The 18,974-nt window shown below is 41.9% G+C and overlaps 1 long non-coding RNA gene across 1 annotated transcript; it reads right to left on the reverse strand.

Annotated features, from left to right (window-relative positions):
• Positions 1-510: 510 nt before the first annotated feature.
• LOC308385616 lies at positions 511-9,144 on the reverse strand. The gene is made up of 2 exons (XR_013969587.1): positions 8,412-9,144; positions 511-5,883 (listed from the first exon to the last, which is right to left on the reverse strand). It is a non-coding gene; the product is annotated as an uncharacterized lncRNA (long non-coding RNA).
• Between the last annotated feature and the right edge of the window lie 9,830 nt (positions 9,145-18,974).

Consider the following 18,974-nt stretch of genomic DNA (forward strand, 5'->3'; position numbering starts at 1 on the left):
GGAAGATAGTAGTGCAGAAAAAGACAAGCAAAGATAATGGTGACAACCTTGTCTGGGTCCAGGCAAGTTGTTGTTCTGAAAACTCTGAAGCGATTTGCCAAAATTCCGAAAGCGTTCTCCACAACGCGGTATGCTCTGGACAGACAGTAGTTGTACATTCTCTGATTGGTGTTGAGGCTTCGAAATGAATATGGTTTCATGAGACCTGGTCGGAGGGGATAAGCATCATCTCCAGTTAGCATGTGTGGCATCATAGCATCAGTGCCTGGCAGGGTATGAATGGGCAAACACTCCCGCATCAGACACCCTACCCTGTGTCCCTGCGCTTGCATACACAAACTTGTAATTGGCACCAACTACAGCCATAAGGATGATGGAAAACCTGGACATTTGGTTAAAATACATGCTGTCACTCTTGGCAGGGGGTTGGATGAAGATGTGTTTCCCATTGTTGAATTCTCCCAATTCTTTGAATCTTTGGGCTGAAGGAGGGACAATACTCGGTGTATAAATGCTCAATCAACAATCATTTATTTCCATACAATTCAACAGTCAGAGCATTACAACGTCCGGACGGGAGAGATGCTACCAGAGGGTCAGGCACATGTCTCAAAATGGTGACGGGTTGCTCAGCTTTTTATAGTCTCTAGTGGCCCCCAGCTAGTCGTAAAAGCCAAAACATCACATTTTTTCTCTGTTACAGCGCCTAAGTTATGACCTCGGCAGTTGTTTCTCTGCTTTCTGTAAGGTGGGGGTGTGGAATGTGGTCTGTCTATCTCCCCTGTCTTTAGACACAGAGTCTCCTGCTTACAACCTTCTCTTCATGATTCAACAATTAAGCATGTCAAGAAAACAGTGTAACACATTCCCAGCAGATCAAGGATACAGAGTGATGCACATTTATCTAATGAACTAATATGTGAATATGTTCTGTTAACTCAAAAGTATAATGAGAACTAAACTACATACAGCTCACACACTCTATATTAAAGGGTATAATGTGATCTACAGCAGTATTCTAATTCAACTACTTTGATTACATATATAAGGTAACATATAATAACAGAATAATCTAATAATTCCCCCTTTTGATCTCTGAAAGAGATCACTTACAACATGCACTCCAGGGTTGCAAGGTCCAGGTTTTCTTGATCCTGAGGCCCTCTGTCCCCCTTTAACGGGTGGACCATATGTGGGATGACCTCTGTGTTCACGCAGTTCAGATGCAAGCAAAGTTAGATTTACAACCATAACAGCAGTTACAGATGACTCTCCCATCACTCCCCAATTCTCCCACAGCTTTATTTTGGTGCTCCAGTTTTCCACTCCCATTTTAATGCCCCCTTATACCTTTCAAATGTACTTAGACTAGAACCTCTGTCTAAGGAGCTTTTAACCTTTATTTTTATTGCTGCAGCTACCAGTGTCTTCCAGTTGGGTGATTCTCAGCTTCTTTCTTCGACCTCCGGGGTTAGACCACCCTTTAGTCATTGCACAGTTCTGGGGATTATTCTGCCCCGATTTCAAACAAGGATCTGTGTGTTTTGGGTTCACCGGCGTGTCCCCCTTTTTGCCAAGAGCCTCTCGAACCTCGTTGGTCTGGTGTTCCTGGTTTTCGCCAACCCCTTCATGGTTATTGCTGTGTTTGTGGGATCCATCTTCTCCAGGAGCCCAAACATCATGACACTTGACCCCAGTTGCTGTCTCGGCAGTCCCTACATCTGTCCCTGCTGTGAAGGGTCCTCACATCTCCGGGTCCCCGTCTGGTGTCTGTTCCTTTCTCTGCAAGAGACAGAAAACCAAAACACCTCTCTCCCTAGCCTTGATAATCTAATATTGTTATCCATTGTTCTTCTAATGATTCAAATTTGGTTTAAAATATTATGTTCAGAACCTATTCTAATCATAATCTATGTGTGTGTAAAAGAAATCAAAAATTAATGAACCATTTCTAAGTCTACCACATTATAAGCTTAAGTTTTACCATAGCTAAATTATTAAACACACAAATAAAGTCATAAAATGTTCATAACACCATTGTTTGATGTTCGGACTCAACTCCCCCTTTTTGACACACTCCCATGTGTCAATTCATTGGAGCTAGACACTTAAAAGAGAAGGTTAGTGACATCATATCTGGTAACTGGTCCATCCAGAGCTGTAACATTTTGAAATGTACATACAACAAGCCAAACCACACCTTGGTCACACCAACCCTTTTCTGCCCCGAAGATGTCCAATGCCATCCTAGTATGGACTGTCAAAAGTGGCTTTAACGCTGACTATCCTGACAATCCATTTTATAACGTTTCCTGGTCAGATTTGCCAATCTCTGCACCAGGGTTTTAAACTTTTCGCCATTTCCATTAGTTGTTATTTTTATTTAGTTTCGACTCCAGATTTTCAATTTTTACCAGTTGTAATTAGTTTTTACCAATTCTTTGCTAGTTTAGTGTAGTTTTTATTTTCTGAAAATCCTTAGTTTCAATTTAGTTTTATTTGTGTTTTGCAAAAATTAAGTGTAACAAAATCCCAGTTCCATCATATCAGTCATGCTCTTCTGGTTATCCTTGGGTGTTGAGACTAATAACTATTAACTCTTGCCGCACCGTGTGGTCCTAATTTTGGTTGGAGTGAATTGATAACCTTTTGAAGGCGATTGTTTCACACCTTTATTTAGATGTCCCAGTCCTGTTGTCTCGGGATACATCACGCTGCCTTATCTGGGGTTAGCTGTTTTCTGGGGATGCGGGTTGAGTGGGTGAGCTCTTCAAGGAGGGGGAGTGTGCTCCCCCTGATGAGGTCTTCTAGGTAAGCTAGGTTAACCTTCTTGTGTGAGCTTTTCAAGTGCACTTTAAGGTTAGTGGGACTTTTAGTTTTATAAATGTCCCTCATGACCCCCTGATGACCCAGTATTTCATTTTTGCACTCTGTAGTACACATTTTAGTTTTTGCTTGTAGCTCGCATACTCTACTTGCCACTCCTCTAAGTCCTGATGTTTCTTAGAGAGGGCAACAGTACCTTTAAAATTATATCACATGTGTGGGGGTGTGGCCTTGCCAATTGTTTTGCCCACCTTTTCAAAATGGCTGGCGTGCCCACAAGCACATTTCATGGAAAAAGAAAGGTAAGCTTGATATTTACATTTAAAATGTTTTGTTAAACTCAGATTTTTATTTTATTCTTTTTGCAAGTACCCCTCCTCGGTGGCGAGAAACTGTTGGTGTGGTCAAGTGGGTGCTCTAGAAACAAACGCTCAGGACAGAACAGTTATCAGTCATGTACTTCCTACAAATTTTGCATATGTTTTATTCCATATTGATCCTCTGAGTGTAATGGTACATTTTAATTTGAATTTATCCAAACTAAACACAATATTTTCTTTATTTACTTTGCTCTTGTTCTTTTGCAGTACCACATCCTATCAAATGTCCCTGTCGATTATATTCTACATTTAATAACTTACTATTTCAAGTGAGAACCTAAATCATGTGGACCAATGTTTATTATTGCATATCTCTATTCTGAATGTGGCCAGTCATTCATAGGTATTGTTCAATTTTGGCGATTTTCCTCTATAAAATTTAATTGACTTTTTACAGTGGCCTGCTGTGGTTAATAGTAACATATTCCAGTCATGAGTGGTATCAAAAGTCTTCTCCACTGTAGCATTTGGCATTCCCAATAATATAACATGATACCTTACTCAAAACACAGCTAATATAGCACAGTTTTCTTAATGCAAACATCGGTAACTCAAAATCAGCAACCACAGTGTTAAGTCTGCAGTTCATACTTATGTGAAGCTAGAGTCTCCTCCTCCAGTCTCTCTTATCCTCCTGCTCCTGAAAAAACAAAACAAAACAAAGCGAAGCATCCACCCTTCTCTTGTCGGCTGGGTGAATTGTTTATGAATTGTTTATTGGCATTTACTAATCCTAAAGTGGGTGCAGTCATTGTCTCAGTATCAAGTCAGTCAAAACTTTTAGTCGTCAGTCCATCACAGTCCATTCACATGCATACCTCCATACACATTCATACCAGATGTTGCTGATAATGGAGTCTCCCGCGCAACCTATTCGAGCCTCCATCACCAGCAAGATGACGTCATCATTTTAAAGGAAAACAATTCCTTGTTGTTTTTTGGGCCGGATTGACTCGGTGCAATCCTTTTAGATCAGTGTTCCCTATAAGTGAATTTCTCCCAAGCCAATTACAATCATGGAGAAGCACACTTTGCAACTGTTTACAGTAATAATATTTTATAGCGCTTTAAATTTCAATCTTTCAGGCCTTGTTTAAAGAGCTGATTGTTAAATCATGAACTCACAAAATATCAACATATCACCACCGGTGGATCACACCTCTCAGATGTTTTTTCTCCAGTGCACTGTAACAAAAACGAAAACAGACATAACCAACAAAATACTACTAAAATAACACAAACTAGGGCCCGTTGCAGACATGTCCAAGCATAAAACTATCCCTCTCTCGCTTACGAGAAAGAACACAAGCCAAAGCTCACTGATAAAATCAAGCTAGCGCTAAACAAAACCAAACAATCAACCAGAAATTCACAGGAACATTTTGCTTCCTGCCGGGACAATATTGTGTGGGAATGAGAACCTCAGGTGCCGTAACACCTTTTGTTCCTCCTTGAATTAAAACTCAATCACAGAAAATGCCGTACTCCGACCTAAAACTTACACTATTAATTCATCATTTTCACTCTGTGCCACTGTTCCTCATCAGGGCTGTGTGAAGCACAGCAAAGAATTCAGTCAAGGCCTTGAGCCATAAACAGACATCACGCACAGACATTGTTTTCATAACCAAACTTTTTTTAGACCTTATTCCTAAAATCTACATAAATGCCCTCTGGGTGACATATAACACATTCTAAGTATTTAATGGTAATCAATGGCTCCTCATAAAAATTATGCATTGGGATTTTTGTGTGCAGCATTTTGCATATCAGCATAAGCAAAGCATTCTTCATTGCATCAGCGTGTATGTGTGTGTGCGTGTGGATCACTCTTCATTGCACAAGCGTGTGCATGTGTATGTGTGTGCATCACTTCTCAGTGAATCAACATTCCCGTGTGTGTGTGTGTGTGTGTGTGTGTGTGTGTGTGTGTGTCATTTCTCACTCACTCAACGAGTGCACGTGTTCATGTGTGTATTTCACTTCATTCTGAATCTGTGTGTTTGGAGACGTGTGTGTGTGTGTGTGTGTGTGTGTGTGTGTTTGTGTGTGTGTGTGTGTTCATCACTTTCCTGTTCTGGTGTTCTGGGTAAACCACGGCCTGAAGCATGCCCTGGGGTCCTGCCCCCCCTCCTTTTCAGTTTGTTTGCGACCATTGCTGCTGCTGCTGCTCAAAATTCAGTCCGTCCTGGTTCTGACCCCAATTGGGGCAGTCCTTTCTCCAGTGTCGATGTTCACCGCAGGTGAAACCTGCATCTTCTTCTGTGTTTTTGTCCATTCTGAGGTGCCTTCTGTCCTCAGTTACTCCTCTTGTCTCGGTCACGCCCTTTTTCGCCACCCGATCATCCGTGTTGGTCCATCACTGTCCTGCACAGTGTGAATGCAAAGTTATCAAGGTCAGCATTCTTTCGCTCGGCCTTACTTTTCATTCGGGCTTGGCGGGCGTCTCGTCACAGCTCTGTCAGCTGACGCAGTCTGGGAATTTTTCCCCCGTGTAGTGAAACGGGCCTTAGGTTTAGTGCTCTCCGTCTCGGCTGCATGAGATCACATTCCTGCAGGTCTGTTGACATTCTCAGGTCGTTGTTGTGGGTCCAGCTGTTGCAGCATTTGGTCAGTGTCACGTATGGGGGAGAGCAGGAGTCCAGTCAGCCTCGGCTTTCAGGGCCGGCAAAGCAGCCTGTAATTAAATATGTATAGAAAAAACAAAAACAAAACAAAACAAAAACAAACAAAAAACAAAAAACAAAAACAAACGAACAGGAAAATGTTGTTGTGTTGGCTGTGTTATTCAGAGGGGAGACAATGGGGTCAGGCCCTGTGTCAGCCTTCTCTCCCCCTTTTTTTGTTTTTTGTCTCCCGATATAATCAACTCCTAACCCACCAAGTTGACAGGACAACACCGGTATATGTTAAAATTTTTAAGATCATGTTTAAAAGCCCAAAAAAGGAACTTTCTTTCATTCAGTAATCACTTTTATTAATCAATCAACAGAAAACATGTCACAATTTGAATCTTTTAACCACTAAATTTGTTGCGTCTTGCCTGGTTGGTTAGACCAGTGTTCCTTTTTTTTTTTTTTTTTTAGTTAAATTGTTGTCCTGCAACCCAGAGGGTTTCTTTGTCAGTAATGTATAGACTTCATCATTTAAGTATGTTAATTTTTCTTTAACCTTGCTGGAAAATCTTCACGTGTTCATGAGTGTAAGCTGTTTCTTCATTGCGTGTATGTGCATTTGTATAAAAGCAGGTTAATTTTTCTTTTCTCAAACTAGGCGTTACCTTAAAAGGAGCCTTTCTCTCAGATTTCTCTGCTTGTGTGTGTTTTTGTTTCACCTTTTTGTTGTGATGCTCCGGACGCCTTCCCAACCTCCACAAGTCCGTTGGCCCCAATTTTATGTGTTAAAACTTCTCTTAATTTCTCCTCTAATTCTCTCCTCGCTGCTGTCTTTTTCACAGCTGCTGATTCGTGCTGGGTGTGGTTCCCATTACCTATAATTTTGCTTCGGCCGCTGTGCTTGTGGGGGCAGTTGGTCCAGGTCCGCAGCTTCCTGTATTAACACACTAAGAGATTTATTTTAATTTCATTTTCATCACTTTTAAACCGATAAGCAGGCAACACGCCTACCTTGACAGCGTAAACTGTACGCCAGTCTCCCAACACATTCCTCTCTCTACTCCTCCATAATTCTCCACTGCACACCTCTTACTATCTCTCCTTTTTATTTTTATTACACCACAGAGTAATACACCCAATTATGCCCGTCTATCTCCATGTGGCTCCAAATTCCCTCTTTATTTTAATTTCACACTCGTCAGGGGACAGGCACACAACAATTTCAACCACTGAAATGAGGAATTCAACCTTTTTATATTTCTTTACTAATCTAGAATCAACGTTTGTTCGCAAAATGTGTCTTGTTCTAGTCCGGAATAAATGTGAACCCGTGATTACACGGCCGTTCCAGTGTTATTTCCGTAGCTATGCGGGGGCCCTCACCTCCCCAAGTCACCACCTCGGCACCCGGACGCCGCCGGTCCTGCCCGCGCGTCCACGAACAGGAGGGTCGCCACTCCATAGGCAAATGTTCCACAGGTACACTAGGCATCAACCTTTGATCCTAAAATGTGTATTTGCTCTAATGTCCTCCTAATCAAACACATCAACCGTCACTGTCACTGTGTTCACGCTTCACACTCCACACAAAAAACACACTCAGAGCGCGCCTCACTCACACTCTCACTCAGTGCGCGCTTTACCCACAAGACAGCACCCAGAGCGCGCTTCGCAGCTTCACACACTCTCTCACCCAGAGCGCGCCTTCACACTCACACACAACACTTTTCCTCAGCGGGAATTTTACACAGAAACCTCTGAGCTCAACGATTAGATCTTCTTAAAGCACACTGCACCATAGACCAAAATACCCCTTTCTCTGCGCTTATGACCGCCACCACGGGGCAAAGTCGCATCATAAAAGTGATGCTTGCATCCCCGAAGTTATACCTGACATCATAAACCAGGTGTTGCTATGTACTAAATTTTTACTTTGTATTATGACCGCAGCCCTTTATACTCGACTGACGCCACAAACCACCGTCAAAACCTCTATCCAATGTACTAAAACTAGCACCAACCACTACTGCACTTCACGGCCGCACCACCGGAACACGCCGTATCATAAACCAAACCTACGGACGTGTTTCGCTCTCGCGTTGCCAGCGTTCAACTGCACCGTGAAGCCAGCATCTGCTTTTCCTTAAATCAACTTCTATTTCATAGCCGGCAAAAGCCAGGACGTCACTGACACCATAAACAAAATAAACAAACCTCGACTTCAATGTACTGGACTAATGGCCGCGTCTTCAGAATAAATTCTAATGTATTATTGCTACAGAAGCCAGTATTAGACAAAATTAAATGTGGAAGGTAAAGTGGCTGCAACTAGTCCAACGTAGTATGTTATTAGTATCTCGGTAGAAGCAGTTTACTGCAACTAGTCCAACGTAGTATGTTATTAGTATCTCGGTAGAAGCAGTTTATTTAACACACTGGAATTCAGCCTCAACTTATGTTGTTAGTATCTTGCGCCAAAAACCAGACACCGACAAATTTACTGTGAAAATACGTGTAACTCAGTGAACAGATTAATTTGGAAAGCCCAATATGCACATTTGGTATTTATAATACAACAGGCTGTGCTTACCTTTTTATTTTTGGACCGGTCCTCTGTTCACCTCGCCTCACGATCTCACCAAAGGTCAAATCTGCACCTCCTCAGCACACCAAAGATCCGGGTCACACGGCACCAAGTTGTTGAAATCTCCCAATTCTTTGAATCTTTGGGCTGAAGGAGGGACAATACTCGGTGTATAAATGCTCAATCAACAATCATTTATTTCCATACAATTCAACAGTCAGAGCATTAAAACGTCCGGACGGGAGAGATGCTACCAGAGGGTCAGGCACATGTCTCAAAATGGTGACGGGTTGCTCAGCTTTTTATAGTCTCTAGTGGCCCCCAGCTAGTCGTAAAAGCCAAAACATCACATTTTTTCTCTGTTACAGCGCCTAAGTTATGACCTCGGCAGTTGTTTCTCTGCTTTCTGTAAGGTGGGGGTGTGGAATGTGGTCTGTCTATCTCCCCTGTCTTTAGACACAGAGTCTCCTGCTTACAACCTTCTCTTCATGATTCAACAATTAAGCATGTCAAGAAAACAGTGTAACACATTCCCAGCAGATCAAGGATACAGAGTGATGCACATTTATCTAATGAACTAATATGTGAATATGTTCTGTTAACTTAAAAGTATAATGAGAACTAAACTACATACAGCTCACACACTCTATATTAAAGGGTATAATGTGATCTACAGCAGTATTCTAATTCAACTACTTTGATTACATATATAAGGTAACATATAATAACAGAATAATCTAATACCATCTATAGCCCCCAGGCAGTGTAGAAACTGCCACTTGTTTGCAAGGTCTCTGGCAATGGCCTTCCACTCAGAGTCAGTTGATGGTGTCTGTGAAACACAAGTAGAAAGTGATGCATCAAAATAATCTCTGGTGAATTAATGATTTCTTTTCTTAACCACACATTCAAATCACTGTCAGACTAGGAGTTCACTTTACTTTTTTAAATACACACTTAACAAAGACTGAACAAATACATCTGTGACTCACAATTGTTTTTGGTGAAAACTCGCTGTATTAACTGATGGGACGTTTTTGACAATGTGCAAATCAGTCTTTCAATAGTATGAGCATGGGTAATGTATTTCTAATCAAAATTACCTTCAAGTAATCTTCATGCAGTACACAGGTAAGAGCTGTGCATGTTTTCATGACAATCCTACTCAGTGTGGTGCTTCCAATCCTATACTAGAAACTTAATGAGTTGAAGGTTTCACCTGTCAAAGAGAACAAAGCGTCTTAAATAGTGTCAGGTGGATTTTGATGGTTAATGTAAGGGATAGTGGACATGGATTGATCTTCATAGAGTGACAGATTTTAGATGATCGATGTAGAATAGAATGTATTAGTAGCTTGAACATAGTCATAGTATGTAGGTGGATAGATAGACTTGCAGTTATAGGGCCAGTGTAACTGATGTAGAAAAGCAAAAATATGTATGTACTTGCATGGGTGAACTGATTTCTTAATGTGATATAGATAGATGACCTTGCCTCGTGCGCAGCATTCTATAGTTTAAGGGATTTTATAGGGAGCCTTACAGAATTTTCATGTCCACACACTTGCCTGTTGCTAAACATCGTAGGGTAACTGAAAGCCTTTCCCTGGGGCTGATGGCCTTCCTGAGGTGTGTATCCTTCTTGATGATAGCAGGACTAACCCTCTCCAGGAGATAGTGAAAGTCCTCCACAGACATTCGGATAAGGTCCCGAAAACCCCTCATATCATCTCCCTGTTTACACAGAACAAACTCAAGAACACACCAATAACACAGCAACATAATAGATGTTGGATGTTATTGGTAATTTAAGAGTCGGACCGATATTTAACCAATGTTGTATAAAGCAGAAAGATGTCCCAAAAATCACTTTGGTAGATGTCATTCCCTAGAATACTACTCAAGTAAAAGTGTAAAAGTACTGTAGTTAATGGCCAGTAATCCAATTAAATAAAACACTAATAGGCTAAAATTAAATGTTGCTAATGTTAAATGTTTAACGTAGAAGCATCAGATGTCTTCAAAAACGTACCCATCATTAGATAAAGCCTACATCAACATGGGTAAGATACGTGCAGATAAAGTACCTGTGTAGGTAAGTGCAATTTAGCTGTTGCTGCTTACCTCCAGTTCTCGTTGTAGAATTGACAGACCGCAGACGTCTGCCCAGCCATTTCCTTGTCTATACACGCAGTCACCTTTTCTTTTTCGATCTTTCTGCACACAGAGTAGCACACATTGCTGATGTAGCCAGATGGGCTACTCGCCTTTCTTTTTCTCTCTCTCTCTCTCTCTCTCCCTCTCCTGCGCTCATTCTTTTCGCCACGCAACTAGGTTAATTGGGAACCCACCTGCATATTGATTGCAAGGTGGTGTTAGCCCGTATAAAGCTAAGCCGGTGTTTTGTTGGCTCATTCCTCCCGTGCATTCAGCGCAAAGCAGCAGTAAATGCTGGCACACTGCGACGGACTGATCAGCAAGAGCAGATTATATGACAGCTACAGGTATGCGCTCGCTTAACCTTAGATTCCCTCAGAGTACTGGAATTTGTGTTAATTTAGTTTTTGCGGCCTGTTGTAGCGCGGCAGTTTGTTTTATTCCGACGTTGTGGAGAGAGGTGCTCGTGTTATCCCCACCAGCTGAGAGTATAGCGCCTCCGGTCCTGGGGTTAGCCGTTAAAACTACTTTTATTAGCATTTATAGCTATAAGAGTTTAAGGTTACATTTATCTGTTGTTTTAGGGTTTGACTGCTGTATTCACCTCTCCGTGGCAAATCGCCCAACCTAAATTGGAAGAGTGAAACGCCTTCCCAGCCGCTGTTGTGAGGACTCCTCCTAGGTGGAGCCTGCTGTCTTGTCTTGTCTCGCTTTGTCTTATCTTTTATTAAGTAGGCTTACCTTTTTCTGGTTCGCCTGGTTTTATTCCATTTTATTATGGACTGGTGCTCGGACTCACGCTTCTGTGATCGGGCTGAAGCGACCCTCTGCCCGAGTGTCGTGCTGGGATTTTAAATCGCCTTGGTTGCCGGTCTCAGCCGGTGGGGAGCCAGACCGGCTTGTGATTGAGAATAATTACTACCAGCACGAGTGGTAGTTTGACCTGTGGGGTATAAGCCTTCCTGTGTGCGTGTGTGTGATTTCTTTTATTAAAGTTATTAAAGTGTGTTTTAGTTTTTTATGATCTGTAGTGAGCCTGACGCTCAGTGTCCTTTTATTCGTTTAACATATTTTTCTGTGTTTTATTTCAGTGAATGGAGGACGTGCCAGTGGCCCTGGGACCTCAGGTGGTGGGTCGTTTTCACACTTTCTTTTGTAAAGCACCGGGTGGGCTGCAGTGATTCTTTTTGTGTGATTTTCTTTTGGCTCCACAGCTGCTGGTAAGTCCAAGTTCCATGGTTGTTTTATTTTCACTTTAGGACACTGTCAACAATGACGCTACATCTTTGTTTTTAATATTTTTTTATTTTTACTATAAATAAAACTGTTTTAATATTGGAGCCAACCTGCCTCAGTGTGCATCCTTGAATTTGTGCGGCCTCCTTTTATTCCTTTTATCTATTTTTCTTAAATATATTTCCTGGGGGTGAAATTCCCCTAGGTGGCGTTGTCCTTTTATTTCCTTTTCTCTAACCCCGCCGACCACTTGGTCACACTAAGGCAGCGCGATTCTCTTCGGTGAGCATTTTCAAATTCTCAGATTACTGTCTCCCAACTTCCGAATTCTTCTTCTTCTTCTTCTTTATATTGTTTATTGGCTGTTGAGCCATGCTGGATTGACTGCATTCCGCAGGCCTTACCATCAATCCAGCAAAGTGTGCTCTTGCTAGGACTGAAGTCCAGTACCTCGGGTTTACAGTTGGAGGTGGGACAATTAAACCACAGGTCGACAAAATTAATGCAATTACATCATGTCCTCTTCCACAAACCAGGAAACGGCTTAATTCCCAACTTCTCAGCAAGAGCAGCCCCATTGACGGACAGGACTGGCTGAAGATGTCCCAATAAGATTCGGTGGAGAGCTGAAGCTATTGGAGCTTTCAAAGACATTCGCCAGTCCCTGAATAAGGACCCAGTTTTACACTCACCAGATTTTACAAAAGACTTTACGTTGCAGGACGATACTTCTGAAAGGGGTCTGGGAGCAGTGCTTCTGCAGGGACCACCAGAGGATTGTCATCCTGTCGCCTACATCAAGCGAAAGCTGCTACCAAGGGAGAACCGCTACGCAACGGGTTTGAAGGAAGCTTTGGCCATTAAATGAGCACTTGACTCTTTCAAATTTTATTTGCTGGGAAGAGAATTCATCCTTCAGACTGATCACAAAGCCCTGCAGTGGCTGTAAAGAATGAAAGACAGGTGGTATCTGGCTATGCAGCCATACCGGTTTAAGGTTCACTACATCCAACACTACTGCTGATTACCTCTCTCGCTGCCTGACGGAAGATCCAGAAGTGGGGGGGTGTATGATGGCCAAACCCATGGCAAAACTCTAAAGGCGGTAACTCTTTTATTGTCATTTCTTTATTTGAACCCAGTAACACACTTTAGTTTCCAATAACATTATTGATTGGTTTGGATACATTTGTCCTATTTGTAAGCGTACACATTTAGTTTACTTACGTATTCATACCAGTTCATTTCTTTGATTTTTGACAAACCTTTGTCTTTTATTTCTTACCTGCCATCATCCCTGGGAGTTGCTGGACAACAGATGGTAGCCAGGGTTTGAAACCACTAAATGCAAAAAGGGATAATTGGACCGCACTACCACTTCCTGCTGAAGGGGAGAATGTGTGTTTGTTTTTTTTCATTTAAAAACAAAGTAGTTGTACTTAATTAAATATTTGAATTTAGGGTTTAGTAGTTTTGATTTCCTTTTTTGGTGTTTAATTTATTAACAAACTAGACTATACTGCATTGTTTGTTATTTTCAATTGTGTTTTTGTTTAGTTACCCCTTGTGTGTCATAGTGGTCGGATCAGCCATTATATACAGTGGGGCAAAAAAGTATTTAGTCAGCCACCGATTGTGCAAGTTCCCCCACTTAAAATGATGACAGAGGTCAGTAATTTGCACCAGAGGTACACTTCAACTGTGAGAGACAGAATGTGAAAAAAAAAATCCATGAATCCACATGGTAGGATTTGTAAAGAATTTATTCGTAAATCAGGGTGGAAAATAAGTATTTGGTCAATAACAAAAATACAACTCAATACTTTGTAACATAACCTTTGTTGGCAATAACAGAGGTCAAACGTTTACTATAGGTCTTTACCAGGTTTGCACACACAGTAGCTGGTATTTTGGCCCATTCCTCCATGCAGATCTTCTCGAGAGCAGTGATGTTTTGGGGCTGTCGCCGAGCAACACGGACTTTCAACTCCCGCCACAGATTTCCTATGGGGTTGAGGTCTGGAGACTGGCTAGGCCACTCCAGGACTTTCAAATGCTTCTTACGGAGCCACTCCTTTGTTGCCCGGGCGGTGTGTTTTGGATCATTGTCATGTTGGAAGACCCAGCCTCGTTTCATCTTCAAAGTTCTCACTGATGGAAGGAGGTTTTGGCTCAAAATCTCACGATACATGGCCCCATTCATTCTGTCCTTAACACGGATCAGTTGTCCTGTCCCCTTGGCAGAAAAACAGCCCCATAACATGATGTTTCCACCCCCATGCTTCACAGTAGGTATGGTGTTCTTGGGATGCAACTCAGTATTCTTCTTCCTCCAAACACGACGAGTTGAGTTTATACCAAAAGTTCTACTTTGGTTTCATCTGACCACATGACATTCTCCCAATCCTCTGCTGTATCATCCATGTGCTCTCTGGCAAACTTCAGACGGGCCTGGACATGCACTGGCTTCAGCAGCGGAACACGTCTGGCACTGCGGGATTTGATTCCCTGCCGTTGTAGTGTGTTACTGATGGTGACCTTTGTTACTTTGGTCCCAGCTCTCTGCAGGTCATTCACCAGGTCCCCCCGTGTGGTTCTGGGATCTTTGCTCACCGTTCTCATGATCATTTTGACCCTACAGGATGAGATCTTGCGTGGAGCCCCAGATCGAAGGAGATTATCAGTGGTCTTGTATGTCTTCCATTTTCTGATGATTGCTCCCACAGTTGATTTTTTTCACACCAAGCTGCTTGCCTATTATAGATTCACTCTTCCCAGTCTGGTGCAGGTCTACAATACTTTTCCTGGTGTCCTTCGAAAGCTCTTTGGTCTTGGCCATGGCGGAGTTTGGAGTCTGACTGTTTGAGGCTGTGGACAGGTGTCTTTTATACAGATGATGAGTTCAAACAGGTGCCATTCATACAGGTAACGAGTGAGGGACAGAAAAGCTTCTTACAGAAGACGTTACAGGTCTGTGAGAGCCAGAGATTTTCCTTGTTTGAGGTGACCAAATACTTATTTTCCACCCTAATTTACGAATAAATTCTTTACAAATCCTACCATGTGAATTCATGGATTTTTTTTCACATTCTGTCTCTCACAGTTGAAGTGTACCTCTGGTGCAAATTACTGACCTCTGTCATCATTTTAAGTGGGGGAACTTGCACAATCGGTGGCTGACAAAATACTTTTTTGCCCCACTGTACAAGGCTTTGAATAACAGGCTTAAATAAATACCTCATCTTAAATACCTACCATATCACTCCAACACTTCACCCTTAGCCTGCAGGCCTACTTCCCTGGGTTCCCTGGGTATTTAAACATTGAATGGGAGGCAGAGCCTTCAGTTCTCAGGCCTCTCTTCTGTGAAGCCAGATACCAGTTTGGATTTGGGAGACAGACATCCTACTTTTAGGATTAGAGTTTCCTCTTTAATAAAGCTTATAGTTGGCTCCCCCACCTTAGTTATGCTGCAATAATCCTAGGCACCTGGGGTAGTCCACCTCATTGAAAATGTGTGATATTTAATCACAGTAGGAGTGATGAAGATACGGAGAGTGACTGGAGAGGCCACATATATTTACTTTTGCATTCAGTGCCAAAGACATGGATAATTAGAATGACATTTAAAACAGCCAACAGTTTGTAGCAGGGTTGGCCAGAGTGGATGTTAGCTTTTGTTCGGCAATACATCATTAAATATAAGGATGGCATGAATCTAGGGGTTCTGGCCATGAGCTCTGGGCCAAACACACACTCATCAGCAGTGGTGTCTGCATCAGGGGAGTATCAGCAATCCCAAATGAGGTGAAACTGGTGTTTTCAGCTAATATGCAGCTGGCCTCTGAAAAGTAATATCTGTTGACTGAACCTATGCAGACAAATCCACAAGGTCACATTAATGGGCTAGTTATAACAAAGTGCCAAATGTCTGTCAGTGCTTTCAGTGCTAAAAGTCTTTACACAATGGGTTGTTTTGTTTTTTTATCTGAGATTTATTAATTGACAGTGGGCCAGTCACGTACAGACAATCAAAATGGGAACAGGGCCTGTATATGATTTGATGCTTATCCCTTATATCTTTTATTTTACTTCTTCACTCACTTCACTTTCTTGATACACCCAAGAAAAAAGGGCATCTAATGGTCTTTTCTCACTATTTAAGAAAATTCTAGACAAAAATGGTGATGCAATAAGCCCAATACACATACTGAATATAAAACATATCGATCCCAGATATTGACTGCAGAATGAAGCTGGTGAATTTGAGCAAAGCTTGTTAGACTCTGTGCGGCCCCCTGGCCACAGTTAACAACAGAACACACATTTATGATAGTACAGTTTTGTTAAAAAATATCTATAGATCTACATTTCTCTATCTACATCTCTATATAGATAGATAGATAGATAGATAGATAGATAGATAGATAGATAGATAGATAGATAGATAGATAGATAGATAGATAGATAGATAGATAGATAGATAGATAGATTCTGTGTCTCTTAGATACAGAACTGTTCACGTTAAAAGGACAGCTTATAAAATATGCAATGACCATAAGCCACTGCTGGAGGGCTCACTGTATCAGAGTATATAAAATTAGGGATGAGCGATACAAGAAATCAAGCATGGGGATCTCTCTTTCTCGTTATCCTCTTATTACTTTCAATAGAGAGGACCTCTTAAACATTGGACAATCCTCTCTAGGTATTTTTTCCCTAGTTCTCATCAACCCGGATAATCTAACTTAAAGAAGAGCTACAGTGAGAACCTACAAAACAGCCTTTTCAGCTAACTCTGACTCGACATCAGTTTAGAGAGGCCTGCAGCACATCACCAGCTACAGGGGTCTGGATCTGTGAGGATGTGTGTCTGCTCATCCAGAAAGAGAAAAGCCAGAAGGCTCCAGGACCTGATTCTTTGCCAGCCAACTTGCCCCATCTTCACCAAGATCTTTAGCAGATCTCTGAAGCTATGTGACGTGCCCTCCTGCTTAAACACTCCACTATCATCCCAGTCTCAAAGTCCACCATCACATGATTAAATGACTACAGGCCTGTCACCCTGACGTCTGTGATCATGAAGTCCTACGAAAGACTGGTGCTGACCCACCTGGTAGAAGTTGCAGGATGCAGTCAGTATTAGTCTGCACTACATCCTACACATTGACCAACCAGGGACATATGCCATCCTGTTCATGGACTTCAGCTTGGGCTTCAACACCGTCACCCAGACATCCTCCACCAGAAGCTCACCAAGCTTACTGTGGCCATCACATGATGGACAGGAAGCAGCAGGTGAGGCTGAGGAGCACCACATCCCACAAACAGACAATCAACGCCAGCCTCCCCCAGAGGGTGTGTTTCCCCCCTCTCTTCCTTCTCTACAGTAATGACTGAACCTTCTGTGAAACTCCTGATGTTTTCCACTGCTATCACAACTGGAGATTGATGCGATACAACAAATGGTATGGCAAGGGGGAGACAAGACATCAGGTCTCTTGGTGGAGATATCATCATTTCTAGTACAACCCAAGTACAACCGGTATATATACCGTACAAGTCGAAAATTTGAACACAGCTTCTCATTTAATAGTTTTTCTTTATTATTGTAGATTCTCACTGAAAGCATCAAAACTATGAATGAACACAGACTGAATTATGTAGTAAACAAAAAGGGTGAAATAACTAACTAACTTTAGATTATTCAAAATAGCCACCCTTTGCTTGATTACTGTTTTGCACACTCTTGCCATTCTCTGGATGAGCTTCGTGAGGTCGTCACTTGAAATGGTTTTCCAACAGTCTGGAAGGAGTTCCCAGAGATGCTGAGCACGTGTTGGCCCTTTTGCCTTAACTCTGCGGTCCATCTAATCCCAAACCATCTCCATTGGGTTTAGGTCAGGTGACTGTAGAGGGCAGGTGATCTGGTGCAGCACTCCATCACTTTCTTTTATGGTCAAATAGCCCTTACACAGCCTGAAGGTGTGTTTGAGGTCATTGTCCTGTTGAAAAATAAATGATGGGTCAGCTAAAGACAAACCAGATGGAATGGCATGTTGCTACAAGATGCTGTATTAGTCATGCTGGTTCAGTGTGCCAGTTTCACCAGCAAAACATCACACCTCCTCCTCCATGCATGTAGAGACCAACCGTTCACCTTTTCTGCATCACACAAAGACAGGGTGTTTCAACCAAAGAACTCAGATTGTAGAAGACAGGCGATTGGTGTCGTAAGCCACCCCTTCTGTTCAAAGATAGTTTTTAACAGTTGACATAGATTACTTTTTTTAATCCTCTTTCAAACCCACTGTCTTTTCTGTCCAAAGGTGAGCACTGGCATCCTCGAAAGAGTGACCTTTATCCTTTAGGTGCAGATGTATGGCTGAGTCTTGTCCTGTGGAGTTGGCTCTTCTTTGTTATGCCATAGGGATCTCACTGTTCTCTATTCACATTCACTGGAGGACCACGTATACACAAACCCCTCCTCTTGCTACAAGGTGGGGCCACATATTTAAAAAAAAATAATTATATACTAGTATGCTTCCTTTAAAAGTACCTGAGAATTCTCTTTAGCTTCCTAATCTTAGCTAGTTTGGCTCTTATGGCTAAATTATGGCATTGACAAATGTGTTCGTCAGACGTGGCCCAAAAGCCATGAGGTTGGATTTGGCATGGGTTATAATAATAATAATAATAATAATAATAATAATAATAATAATAATAATAATGGATTGGATTTATATAGCGCTTTTCAAGGCACCCAAAGCGCTTTACAATGCCATGGCATGTGTAGGCACATACATCACAAATGCCATACACTTCACATATGATCCATGTACTGATAAACTGCAGCTGATTTGCAGCAATGATCCTTGTCCTAAGACAAAACATTTTTGGCCCAAAAAACTGCATATGTCACCCATTCCACACAATTGGTGTCATAAATTTTTAACTAAACAAATCAGAGATAGGAATTGTGCAGAAATATTGAATAGGGAAGAGTAAGCTCTCACTACTAGAGAGATTGGTCCACAGCTCCACCACCTCTTTTGAAAAGAGCACATCATTGAATGTTGTTGTCATGGTTTCCTTTGTTTCCTTCTTTGAAGAAAAAGCTTGTAGAAGTGACAGCCAACAAATTGTACTGCAGGTTGCAACAAAGCTACATGTGAG

This window comes from Rhamphochromis sp. 'chilingali' (genome assembly GCF_963969265.1).
Source record: "Rhamphochromis sp. 'chilingali' genome assembly, chromosome: 18".
In the NCBI taxonomy this organism is placed as follows: Eukaryota; Metazoa; Chordata; class Actinopteri; order Cichliformes; family Cichlidae; genus Rhamphochromis; species Rhamphochromis sp. 'chilingali'.